Source organism: Suncus etruscus, chromosome 7 (genome assembly GCF_024139225.1).
Source record: "Suncus etruscus isolate mSunEtr1 chromosome 7, mSunEtr1.pri.cur, whole genome shotgun sequence".
In the NCBI taxonomy this organism is placed as follows: Eukaryota; Metazoa; Chordata; class Mammalia; order Eulipotyphla; family Soricidae; genus Suncus; species Suncus etruscus.
In genome coordinates, this window is record NC_064854.1 from 114286647 (window position 1) to 114301357 (window position 14711).

The 14711-nt window shown below is 33.7% G+C and overlaps 1 pseudogene; it reads right to left on the reverse strand.

The window, feature by feature from the left end:
- Positions 1–14328: 14328 nt before the first annotated feature.
- LOC126014633 (uncharacterized) lies at positions 14329–14467 on the reverse strand (annotated as a pseudogene).
- Between the last annotated feature and the right edge of the window lie 244 nt (positions 14468–14711).

Consider the following 14711-nt stretch of genomic DNA (forward strand, 5'->3'; position numbering starts at 1 on the left):
CAATAATTCTTATTTTATTTACTAGGTTCATGTTATTTCACTATTTTCCCAATTTGTGATTGATTTTTGTAAAATATCCAAGATGAAAACCTTAAGACCAAATGAAGATGCATCCGTTTACTTTAGTACTGAGAGACTAGGGAACTTAACTTGAATAAAACAAGAAATGATGACTTTTATCTAAGTGTTCTCAGGAAGAATGTGAAAGGTTAATAGGAACATGTCATGCTTAGATATGCTTAATGCTATAAAGAAACTATTAGAATATAGAGATATAAATGTACTTCAGACTGTAATATTACATTGAGTAGGAGTGTGAAGCCATTAAATTTATAAAATCTTATTAGATGTTGCTCAAGTAGAAATTTCTGTTCCAAAAGACCCTAAATAATCAATTTGAATTCCAAGTCAATATGTTAACGAGACTCAAAAATATATATAGATCAATTTTATTTTCAAAATATGTTATTCATATTATTTTCATTCTTCCATCACCTGCCCCTTGCTGTCAGAGAGTATCTTGTAATATTTAAGGAAAAAGAATAAAAGAGGATCAATTCAATTTATACTGGGTACTTTCTATATAAATTTTCAATCTAAGTGCTAAAGATAAAGCATTTCTTCACATTTAATTTGTTTATATTATTTTATTATTTTAGCTTTTTTGACATTTGAAAAAATAAAACTTTTTTCAAAAATTGCTTATCATTGTAAAAGCTCTTTACTCTCTGCTGTTTGAACTTATCTTCAATATTATGTTTAGCAAAATATGTATGACAGATAATACAAATATTAATTTTAGCATAAATGTGGGTACATAAATGTAGTTAATGAATTGGCTTTTATTATGGTGGAGAAATAAGCACATAGATCCCTTCTAAAAGAGTTTACTTCCAAAACATCTCAGTGCAATTTAATAATTTTACAATGTGAAAACAGGAAGGCTAAACTTTAAATAAGAAATTATCATTTAATTTAATTATTTATGCTTTATTTTATGACTGAGATGATAACTGCTAGTTTTTCCTTCTGTTTGTTTTGTTTTAAATTTGGGCCACACCTGACAGTGCTCAGCGATTTATCCTGGCTCTGCACTCAGGAAATATTGACTGTTCAGCTCGGAGACCAGATGGGATACCGGAGATCGAACCTGTGACTTCTGCTTGCAAAGCAAATGCTCTACCATTTGCTGTTCTATTGCTCTGGCCCATAGTCTAACTTAGGATCTCAATTATACATTTATTAGAATTGTATAGTTTATTATCTTTAAGGTTTATCAGTTGTGTAGTTGAACTTTAAGTTTTTTCAGTTGTATAATGAAGCTGAACTGTTTCTGTTGTATTGAAGACAAACATATTGAATGATAATGAGTACAGGAATGAAAACAATGTAAATAAGTCCAATATAATTTAAATAAGCACATGTATTTGTGCCCTGCATGAGCAAACTATTTGTAAAAAAGTAGCAATAGGTATTTAAGTTGAACACATTAACTTTTAATTTATTTTCAACATTTGCTGATTTGATATATAGCAAAGGAAAGGCTATTGAAACAACTCCATTTAACCTTATTTAAGTATTCTTAAATATCATTGACTTGGCCTTTCAATGTTGGAATGATATGACATATCAATAGATTATCTGTTATTGTTTATTTTAGTGTCACAGTCACTGGCTCTGAGGAGCTACTCCTGATTCTCTTTAGGGATCATTCCTGGCAGTGCTTAAGAGACCAGATACAGTGTCAGGGATCTCATTTTGGTTTACCACATGAATGGCAAGTGCCTTACCCACAGCATTCTTTGACCTAAGGTTAGCTAGAGATAGATATTCAGACTATCTTTGGGATTCTCCTTTGCTTTTATTTGTTAGTGCTGGGATTTAAACCCAGGACATCTAATTATATTCGACCTTGGAGCTACATCCCTGATTAGACTGTTTCTTAGATATTCAACTAGCAGCCAGTCTTATATATCTCTTTATATTTGTTTGTTTGTAGGACCTACACAGAAATGCTCAGGGTGGATACTCCTGGCTCTTTACTCACACCAGGTAGTGCTTGAGAGACCATAGGAATGCTAGGGATTGAACCCCTGTCGACCAATTGCAAAGCAAATGCCCTGCCTACCCAGCATGCCTAATCTCACGTGTTTTCAGAGGGATTAGTTTTACAATCAATGTAGCCTTTATTAAACTTAGAGAAATAGGAATGATAGGTATGAAAGGAAAACTAAACATTGACCATTTAATTTACTTTCAAGATAATGTAAAGTATAAACATATGGCACATTTACTTTTTTGGGGGGTGGGCCACACTCAGCAATAACTAGGGGTTATTCCTGGCTCTGCACTAAATACCGTCTCCTGGTGAGCTTAGGGGATCATATGGTATATCAAGGATTGAGCGAGCCTTTGTGGGCTGCTTGGAAGACAAACTCCCTACATGCTGTGCTATCACTTAGGCCATACATTTACATTTCTTAGCCACAAGTTGTTTTACCATATTCTGACAGATGAATATTTTAGAATTTCATTATATCTTTATAAATAAGTAAAATATAACCCCGCAACCTTTCTTGTCTCCACAAGTCACATGTCTAAATTGCTTCTTTGTTATTTAGGATTGTTTTTCAAGTTGGACAGAGGAATATATATTTAAGTTTTGCATTTACAGAATTTGGGGAGAAACATTGATCATTTCTCAGCCTTGGTTTCAATATGTACTATGAGAATTATAAAAATTCTTGCCTACAGGCTTGTTATGCAGATTAAAGTTAATATTGCATATATGCTGCCTAGTACTTAGTAAGTAGTCGGTAAAGCATTATTGTTATTGATTTGTTTTAGAACTTAAATTTTATTGATGAATTATATTATTCATATTCAAAAGTAGCACTCACCCTCTTCCATATCTTATTTTTCCTCTTTGGTAGAATACCCAACTTTGAAATGTACTTTGGTACCTACTATCTTGCCCAAATATGTATTTGTTTCCAATATCAGCGGATTACTTTTTTTATTCTGAGAGAGACTTCTGAATAAATCAGTTCCTTTACAAATATGGTGTTAATGCCTCTCCATTATGAAATTCTTCATAATATAATTTCAGTGAATTATTCATTTGTTCATTTATTCTTTCATTGTTCTGCTTCTCAAACATCTGTGCCTCATATTAGATACCAGTGTGAGCAAATTGAATGAATTCTTGGTTCCTTTCTTAAGTTAAATTTGAATTCAAATATCCCTAATCATGACTGATAGTATGATAGTAAAGTTGTATGAATGATACATCTGATTCATAGAACAGAGAAAAAAACACTTTCCTTGGGAAAAGGCATGAATTTTTAAAAAAAATATTAATATTTATCTTCACAGTTCTTTTTCTGGAGGAATAGGATGAACATACCTGGCAATTTTGGGGTTCATACTGGCTCTGTACTCAGAAATCACGTCTGGCCATACTCAGAGAAACCTGGTTAATCAACTGGGTCTGAGGACAAGGAAAATCACGTTAATCCTTTTACTATACCTCTGGCCTACAGTTATCAATATGTCCTAAAAGTAAACTATTCCTGTTAAGGTGGCAGGTAAGGTGGTTGGATAAAACTAGAGAAATGGTCAGTGATGGAGTATGACAACACTAGTGGAGAAAATTGACATTGGTGTTGTTGTTGTTGTTGTTGTTGAAATATGATACTTGGAGCAAGGTGAAGATCCTTGTCCCGTGGTGAGCAGCCTGTGTTCATAGACAGCACCACCATCTCCTGGTGAGGCCACACACCTCATGATGGGAGGAAAAAGGCAGATACTAACACAGGAGTAGAGAGCTTGGCTGTGCATTTCCCCCAGTCAGTGAACCCAGCACAACACATAAAAAAAAACCACACTGCAAGTGTTACATTGGGGATACAATGCAGACCTCCACCATGTTTAGGGAATGTGGATGGAAACATTGTAGAGCTGAGAAGTAACAAAAACCTATGTAGCCTCTCAGATAAGGACTTTAAAGAAAGCATTGGATAAACCAAATGAAACACAATTAATATTCAAGAAGATACAAAAAACTTGGTAGACAAAAATGAAAAATCTCATTGAAAGGTTTCGCCAGCAGAGAAAGAGATGCTGAGGACATAATCAATGAATTGGAAGATGAGCTGTGTAAAATATCCGTACAGTAGAAGAGGTTGGAAAGAGCCCTAAAATAAATAATCAGAAGATGGAAAAAAAACTCACAAAGAAATCAAACAGATGACAATAGAACTTTGGGATAACCTCAATAAAAACAATATAAGAATCAATGAATTTTCAGAGACCCAGGAAATAAATTCCCATGAACAGTCAATAATGTCATTGTTATGAAGTTTCCAGAGCTAAAGAGTGCACGCAACCACATCCTGAATACTTGAAGAATGCCATCTAAAAAAAGACCAAAAGAAAAGCACTCTAAGGCACATTCTAGCCACAATAAATGATGAAAACCATAGATGGGGATATAATACTGAAGGGAGCAATATCAAAAATGGAAATTATGAACAAAGAAGCATCATTAAGATTTACAGCAGACCTGTCACAAGAAACCCTTAATACCTGCAGGCAGTGGTGACATTTTCTAACAATCAATGAATATGTTCACCAGGAAGAAATTACACTCCTAAAATATTCTCACCCACTGAAAGGCCAGCAAAAATATTTAAAACAATTGCTGATAGATTTGAAGAAATGCATCAATAGCAACACAGTAATAGTGGGAGAGTTCAACACTCCCTGTCACTCATTGATAGGCCTACCAAGCTAAAATGTACCAAAGATATACTGGTACTGAAGGAAGTAGTGAAAGAGAGTGGTATATATATATATATATATATATATATATATATATATATATATATATATATATATATATATATATATACATTCATACCTAGAAAGATTGATACATATTTTTTCTAATAAAAATGGGACTTTTTAATATAGACCACTTGTTGGCCCATAAAACATAAATTCATATAATCAAGAGTATAGAGATTGTAACAATTTTCTTCTCAGATCATGGTGTATAAGATAATACCTAGTTAAAAACTCTAAACAAAAGTATTCCCCCAACTTTCTTTCCCTGTTCTCTCTTCTTTTGGTATGTAAAAGCCCACCTGGATTACAGTACCTTTCCCCACCCTGGGGTAGTTGGTTCTGGATAATAAAAATAGATAGCAGTTCTGGATTTTGGTGGGGGCAGAGGGAGACATGGCAGAGAGGTCATGAAGTATAAAAGTAGACTGATTCTCATTCTAACTGCTTGGTGTATTACTTCTCCACCATTGTCATGCTTCATCAGACCCATCTGCCTAAGAGGTTAGACACATAGTGTTTGGAGCTTAGTCTCACTACTCATGTATTTTTATTTTACAATTCTGAACTAAAAATAGAAGTGAACTGATCACTCTACTGAAAGGGAAGAAGGGGACTTACACGTTATCCCCTCATTAACAATAGTGCAAATCGCAGTATCAAAAAAAGAAAGAGAAAGAGCTAGAGAGAGAGGGGAGGGGGAGGGAGGGAGGTAAGGAGGGAGGGAGGCAAAATACCTGAGAGACATGTGGGGTGGGGGTGGGAGGGAAAGGGACATTGGTGGTGGAAAAATTGCACAGTTGATGGGTGGTGTACATTCTATGACTGAAACCTAGCTATGAACATTTCTTTAACTGAAGTGCCTAAATATAGCAAGCAATTATATAAAAAAGAAATATGATACTCTTAAAACTCAACTATAAATAACTCTAAATCATGTTTTTTAATTAAATAAAACTGTTTTTAATAAACTATATTTGGAAAAAAAATCTCTGAAATTGTTGTGGGATAGATCTTAATGGGCTACAATTCATGTTTTGCATGCACCATGCCAATGCACCTCTAGAAGTAACCTGAACACAAATAAATATGGACCACAAACCAATAATAATAATAATAATAATAATAATAGTAATAGTAAAATCTTCTGAAATTATTTTTATTATTTATTCTCCTAATTAAATTTATTTTCTTTTTAATAATAACAGTCCAAATAATTAAAGTCATTATTAGCCGTTCTCATTACCTGTTATGTAATAGAATCCTTTGTGTGATGATTCTGCCCTGCCGTGTGGACAGATCAGCTTTTGTGGAAAACCTACGTCCCTACTCCCTTATTTGTTTTTGTTTCTGTATTTCTGCCAGTATGCAGAATTTTTTAGCAGATCATATTGGTAAATTGCTGGTGTCCCTCAAATGAATTTTCACACACATAGATAATTCACACATAGAGTACTTCTCTGGGGAATCAAGTTCACACTCTCTAGTTGCTATGAAAATCCAAGTGTTCATTTCATTTGCAATAGAGTCTTACAACTGAATCTTCTTATGCAGACTAATGATGTAAAGCAGTTTTCTCACAGAAAGAAAAGTTGAGCAGATACACAGTCTGCTTTCTTGATACCTAACTAGCTGCAGGCTTTTATTCTTAAACGGTCCATTATCAGTAAGTAACTTTAGGAAATCAGGCAACATACATTTATTTTACTTAAACAAAGAGCTTCTAAACGACAAGTTCTCAAATCCCTTGTGTGTTTTGGACAGTGCTTATATTGAAATTGTTTGAAAATTTGTTCTTTATCTTTATGATTTACTATTTACCACACTATCGATAGGCTCTTCATTAGTTGTTCCAAACTCTGTTCTATTAATCACTCCATTTTCTTTTCTCATTCATCACCTTCCCTCTTCCTTCTCTTTTCTTTTTTCTGTGTTTATTCTACCTATTTGCTCCTTACTTCAGTATTGCTTATGTACTAAGAGAACTTGTGTAGAAAATCTGGTTAGTTAAGAGCTTTTAGAGAATTTCTTAAATATGTTTCCAATTTTTGTGAGACTCTTCTTTATAGAATGCAGTTGAAATAAACTGAGAGTGAACAAGTGAAGGCTAAATCTTAGATTAGTTTCATCTTTAAACAACTTAGCAAATGGTCTTGAACATTTACTAATTTTTTTTAAAAGAAATAAAAAGAGAAATAAGTCCTGACTGTTCACTTTGCTCCTCTATGATTTAACCAGGAACAGTTCTGGGAATTTACTGTCTTCTTTTTCTGATTTTCATCCCTCTTGACTTTTAAGTAAACAGTTAAAAGTTTACCAGTAGTGACTATGCTTCATAATCATCCTAAAGAGACACCTAAAACAACTAAATTAAAATAGAATGGGGTAAGAGGTTGTAGAGAAGGAAAGGAGACAGAGGAAGCATTATAGAAAGAAATATATAGAGGCAGAGACAGAAACTGCCAGAGAGAAGGGCATTTGCCTTGCACATAGTCCACCTCTATGATTTCCTTTGTACCATCAGGATTAGCTTCTGAGTTCATAGTCAGGAATATCCCCTGAGCACCCCTGTGTGTAGCCCCAAAAGAAAAATGTTTAAATATTGTGTGTGCCTGACCAGGTGAAATGTAAGATGCATCACACACATATTTTCAATAGCCATAAGGGTAATGCAATATATTAGTCTGTAGCTCTATGCTTTCATGACTTCACAACTCTGTGAACATAAAAAAAATCAAGAATTTTAAAAGCTTTGCTTTCTCTCATCATGAAAGCTTTTAAAGGATATTTATACAAGCATGTACAAAAGATGAGGTTGCCAGATAAAGCACTTTTTCTAAATCAAAGACACTTCCAGGCAAAATGAGGCCTGACTCGGTGGTCAGCTATCAGAGTGAACAACAGAAAAATATGTCAGTCCAAGTGTTTTATCAAGAATCTGAGAAATTTTCAATAAAATGGCCCTGATGTCAGTTAAATCAGAGAGTGACAGGTACAGAAGAATCATACTGAAAATCAAAGAAGAAAACATCCCACAGACAGGGGATGGAGGATATATCTTTTTTATCCTACAATTCATCTTGCTCTGGACTCCTTCCTGAGTTTCTTAACTTCAAGACGTTTTCTAGTCAGAATGATGAGCTAGCTGGTAGAGATATCTGTGGTTTGGGATCTAGTGATTTCTTGTCATGACTCTGAAAGCCTAGAGTCACTTCCATTTAGAAAATCTCCCATGTCCTTTCAGATCATGTTTGATCTCTTTTTATCTAATAATTTACATCTTAGGAACCAAGAAGTGATTACATTAAGAACTTGGAGATATGCTTTTCAGGAATGTCAATACAGCTGGGGTTTGTTTGTTTGTTTTGTTTTGTTTTGTTTTTTAAAGCAAACCAGCATTTAGGAATTTAGTTTAGATGAGCACTTCCCCTCTCCCTCCATACTCCAGCGGGGGAGGTGCATGGGGAAGAGGGCGGGCAGATATCTGCCCTTCTCCTTTGATTTTGGAGGCCAGCTCTTGCCAGGTATGGGGTTAGGGGATGCCCCATGCCAGAGGCCTTCTCCCTAGTCTGGGGAGTGCTGGGAGGCTTGGCAGGCCCCCAGCCATCTCCTTCTTTCTCCCCTGGACTCCAGGCCTTCCCTGGGCACTGATCCAGGTGGACTCTATAGGGGTCATCAGGCTTTCCCCTTACCTCTCCCTACACTAATGGGAATGTGCTTTGGAAGGAGGGTGGGCCGTAGCAGCACTGGTTTATTTTGGGACAGTCACTGGAAATTTTTTCTCCTTGGTCTCCATTTCAAAAGCCACGTGGGGGCTAGTGCCCCCACGCATACAATATATTGACAGTATTATATGCACATAGTATATTTATACATAATATCCATCTTGTATTGTGACCTTGATACTGCCCTACAAAGCTCATTTCTAATCTTGTGCTGACTCAGTCCAACCATTATTTCCCCCATTTACCCATGTAGGTGCAGCTCATGACATGAAGCTCACCACATAGAGTGATGAGTGCAGTTGGAGAGATGACTACACTAAAAACTATCATAACAATGTGAATGAATGAGGAAAATAGAAACCCTGTCTGAAGTACAGGTGTGGGTGGGATGGGGAGAAGGTAGATCTGGGAAATTGATGGTGGGAATCTTGCACTGGTGAAAGGGGGTTGTTCTTTACATGACTGTAATCATACAACTACTATCATATTTGTAATCACGGTGTTTAAATAAAGATAATTAAAAAAAAGAAAATGTAATATTAGAGAGTGGTCAAGAGAATTATGAAATCACCATATTAACAAATTCTCTCCCCCACTTTTTTTTTTAGACATTTCTTGTATTAGCAAAAGACTATGGAAGAAACCAGACTAATATTTCTATGGGACAGAACTATATTAAAAAGTGATATTATCAAGTAAAAAAAATAACTTGCATTTTAATCCTATTGTGAATTAGTGCTAATTAAGCTATGCCAACTTTAAAAAATGCCTTACTGCTTAAAACTACCTATCTTATTTTCTATTTAGATCATTTAATCACTTTCTCTTTCTCCCTTCTTTTTGCTATTTGTGAAGGAAATAGCAAGATAGTTCCTAAATATTTCTTATAGAATCAAAATAATACATTAGGTCTAAACATGAAAAGATTACAAATAGAATGCAGTGGTGGATTTATATAGTCATGGAGTCATATTTCTTTCAGAAAATATAGAGGTGATAGTTACATAAAAGAATTTTGCAATGATCCATGATAAAGCAGATAATTAAGTATATATAACATTTGTCTGGACATTTCTTCATACATGTTAATCTTTAAAATAGAGAAAGACCTCAGATATTCAGATACCAATTTTTTAAGGGGCTTATGATAAAAGGGTCAATCTGACAGTGGAAACAAAAAGGCTATCTTCAAATTCGAGAAGTAATGAAGCAGGAAAATCAAAGCAGAACATTTCTTTCTCTCTCTCTCTCTCTCTCTCTCTCTCTCTAAACCTTGAAAGACTTGCAGAAAAATATAGGATTTGAGCTTTTTATTCTAAGTTTAAAGGCATACAAAGAATAGAATACTCATCTATTTTAAATTAGATGCCTAAATTGTTTTAGAAGTACATCAATTTAGAATTTTAAAGCTGTATTACTACTGATTCTCATCATTGTATATTTTAAATATAAAAACATTTTATGCTTTGGATATCTTATACTTTTGCTATCTTATACTATTGGAACCTTAGAATAAAAATATGAGAATTCAGATTCCTACTTTTTTCTTGTTGAGCAATTGGTTTTTTTTTTTTTTGGTCACACCTGACAATGCTAGGATTTTTTCTGATTCCATCCAGGGATCACTCCTGGATGTGTTCCAGGATCAGTCATGTTCAAGAAAACTGTCTTAACCACTGTACTATATATCTAGTTCCAGAATTTGTAATATTTTGAATTAAAATATTACATCTGGATAGAGTATGATAATTAGGACAGATTAATCAATACCACCATTGTATATGATATTGACTATTAAATATATAACATACTGGTATTTAATCTATTACTAAGATTTAAAATAATGGCAGTTTTTAATTTTCTATATGGAAGCATTAAAACTAAATATTATTGAAGGTAGTTTAATTTTATTAAACTTTTTAACTCCACTCATTTTGAACTAAAAATTGTACAAAATAATTTTTCCTCAAATTAGTTTTTATAATTTACCTTTTGTCAACCAATAGTTGAAAAAGAACTGAATTTAACCAATAAATGAATAATCTTACTCAAATATTTTGGAAAGAGAAACAGATTTTCAAACTAATCTCAATCAGCCATTTGGGATATTCACTCTTTCTGGCAGATATAGAAAAGGCACACCAAGGTTTCTCAAATACCCATAAGTTATACTTTTTTATTCTATCTCTTAGAAGTACTATGTTTGAGCTGGGGTGATAACACTACCAAAAAAAAATACTATGTTCAACTTGATATACTTAGGTAGAAAAGTAGAAGTATTTCAAAGTTTAGTACATCTGTGAGGATATGCTTTTTGGTAGAGGGGCAGGAAGAAGAAAATGCTTTTATTTTATTACATAATTTCAATATATTTTATCAAAACCCTGAAGTTATCGACTTGATCATTAATTTTACAGAGAATATCTAACTTATAACCTGTTTTGAACAACTTGCCTTGCTGAATCAATTAACTTTTCAGGTAAACTATTTCAGTTCGGAATTTTTACGGTCAAATAAACTTTCTCATGGATCTCTGAACATCGTATCTCTTTACTTTTCAGTTCTCAGTCTAAAATAGAATGCTAGCTATGTGAGGAGGTTTTCTATGAGTCTGTCTATTGAGAAAGAAGGCAACTCTGCTTCTGATATTTCTTATCTATTTCCTTTTTTTTTTTTTCTGCTTTGCTCTTCAGGGACTTTTTCTCAGGAACAATGTAGTCTTTGACAATGGCTGCCTTAAAACAGAAATTATCTCTACAACTCTTCCACTGCAGGTACATTCTCAGATAGATAAATTTTAGGGGAAAAGTTGAGCATCTAGAAGTCGATTCTCTTAAAAATAATTGAATTTTGTGAATTCAACTTGTGAGACTATTCTTATGTGATAATAAGATAAAGTAATCATATATATTTTATAATAAAGCAAAAAGATGCTTAACCTCATCTTCTGTAATATTTTGACAGTTTTTGTGCAAAATAGCCTAGAGCTATTTAGTCTTATGATGATTAATTTTGACCCTCTTAATGTGGTCTAAGGATTTCAGAAATTAATATTCATATGGTTGATATGGATTTATTTAGAATATCTTTGTGACCGTGTTTCTGCCTTCAGATCTATCTCTATGTTTCATAAGTTACCTAGAAGATAATTCTTTGGGATCAGTATGTGGCACAGTTGATAGAATACAAGAACACAAATTGTACGTGTGATGCCCTGTAACCATGGAAAGGGGTGTAGATGGGAGGGGGAGGAAGCAAACTCTTTGATACCTAGAATAATAAATCTTGGAATTTATGTCTTGTGATAATATATTTTCTAAATTTTTCAAATAAGAGCTTCTTTAAGTAAAAGATAAGAATATCTTCAGTTTTCTGGGCTTTTGCAAGCATGTTTGTAAAGGACTTGAAGCTAACATAGGAAATTTGCTATATATGAAGTCTAGAAGTAAATAAATTAGCCAGTACATGAATATATATGTATATGTATGTATAGCCTATTCAAGAATTTTACCTTGTGGAGAGAAAGGAAAAATTACAAGGTCAGCCAAAGAAAGCAAATGTGTTAAATAATGTGATTAAAATTATTTTATTTTTACAGTAATGTTTCACAATGCCACCATTTCACATTCAGGATAAATATAGAGACAGAAAGAGAAAGCTTGATAAAATTACAGTTTTTCTATTTTGCTTTCTGTTAAACAAGACCTATCAAACTTTTGTCTGTTTATGACCCATAGCCGGTGATGTTAAGAGCATACTCCTGACTCTGAGGTCAGGGATTATTCCCAACAGGCTCCATGGACATATGGGCTGCTGGGCACAGAACCTGGTTTGGCCTTGTGCAAGACAAGCACTCTATGATCTTTCTGGCTCATTTACACCAAGTAGCTTGTAGAAATCTATTTTTCATTATAAAGGTGATTAGCATGTTCTGTTCAAAATGCTACCTAGTTCATTGTTGCCTGTTTTGATGGTATACCATTGATGGTATCTGTTTTCTCTGTTCTAAAACTAATGAAGGGGTGAAGGAACACTGTATACTTTTTTTAATACACCATATCACCTGTTGGATGTCTCATTTTATCAGGAATCACCTATCAAAGCCCTCATTGCCAAACACCATCACATTTAAGGTAAATATTTAAGCTTAAGAAATTTGGGTGAAACAAATATCAAGCAAATATAAGAACAGAACATTTTAGTGATAAATGAAGTATGCTACAAATTACATAATTACTCTTAGAACATTGGAGCTTGAAAGTAATAAATAAGAAAGAAATAAAGAAAAAAGAAAAAATCTCTTGCTTCAGGATGCTATTTAGGTAGATAAAGTTCCTATCAATATAAAAGATTCTTACTGTTTTTCACTAAAGACTTAGAGAGTAAGTTTAGGAGAGAATCTTGTCATAGAATTTCCCCTGACAAAAAAAGGATATAGTTGGGTATTATTTCATTATTTCTTCTTACTATTTATTTATTGTTGTTTGATTTGGACCACACCTGATGATGCAAAGGGATTAATTCTGGCAGGACTCAGGGGACTACTATATATGGTGCTGGGGATTGAATTCAGGTTAGTCACATGCAAAAACAAAATACCTACTATACAATTGCTTGGACCCATATTTTATTTTCTTGAAAATGGTATTGCTAACTACACTGCCTGTAAAGAGGAACCTCAAAGTCATTTTTTTTTTTTGGTTTCTGGGTCACACCTGGCAGTGCTCAGGGGTTACCCCAGGCTCTATGCTCAGAAATTGCTCCTGAAGACTCAGGAGGCCATATGGGATGCTGGGATTCGAAACACTGTCTTTCTGCATGAAAGGCAAATGCCTTACCTCCATGCTATCTCTCCGGCCCCTGAAAGTCATATTTATTTATCTTTTCCAAGAATTACATATATTCTGTGACCTTATTTTGGTAGTTGCTTGCTCAGAAGCTTTATTAGATAAACTAGGCTATCTATCTGTATCTTCACCCCGACATGGGAATTAATTATTAGTTTTCAATAAAAAGATTTTAAAATATGGTCTTTATTCTCAAATTATAATAAAAGAAATTACTGACACTAGGGTTGTTAGGAACCTCTGCCTTAGATATATGGATTTGGGAGATGCTGGGTGAAAGGGAAATAATATATATGCTACTCATATATGACACCTACATTGTGAATTATGACTTTTATATAAATTCTGACATATAAATTCATGTGGGCAAATGAATCTATAGCAAACAGTTAGAAAACAATTGTGTTACATTTCATGAAAGCAATGTTAAATTGATAACTGTTTAATTGGTACAGCTTGAAGATTCCTCCTTATTAAAATTAGATTTTATATACAACATTTACCATTTAGAGAAGAAAATCCAACCACTAAACTAAAGAAGATTTAGAATATATAAGAAAAAGTGTCCAAGCATACAACATATGGCCTTAGGATTGAATGAAAGGTGATGCCCATTCCTTGTAACATCTTCCTTTTCTTTCTCTGTGGTTGCTGTTTTGAAGCAGACACAAATGAACCCTGTCTTCTTGAGCTGGATGAATTTGTACTTTGCCCAATTGACTAGATTTTTTTTTTCTTCAGAGGACCCAATAAAATATAGTATATACATTTGGTAAGTAAAATTTAAAAGAAAGAAACACATTACTGTGATGTGTTTATTGGGGAGTTTGGGGGTAATAAAACAGAGTGTAAAATAAGTAACTATAATATTATAGAATTTATTTATTTAAAAAATTTTTCCTTGTTTGGATACCTGTTCTTTGTGCAGTTTCTTAGCATCTCAGGCAGGAAAACCCTGCCACAGGAAAACAGGAAAACCCTGCCACTTTTTTTTACACCTTTTTGACACTGCGTCCACTAGATCCAAAGTGAACGGGCAACACAAAGGCAACTGGAATTTATTTATTGAAGAGTTCAGTTGCCAGTTTTTTTTTAAAGGTACTAATTAGTTTGATTATTTTACTAATTATTTAATATATGCTAAGTGCCCATATTGTGTTGGTCTCTTCAATGATGATATCAGAATACTCCATGGAAGGAACAGAACTCGCTATTAGATTTAATTAATCTCTTAAGTTAATTGCTAATTTGGGCAAATTCTTATGTGAGTAAAATTAGAGTGAGAGAAAAGATA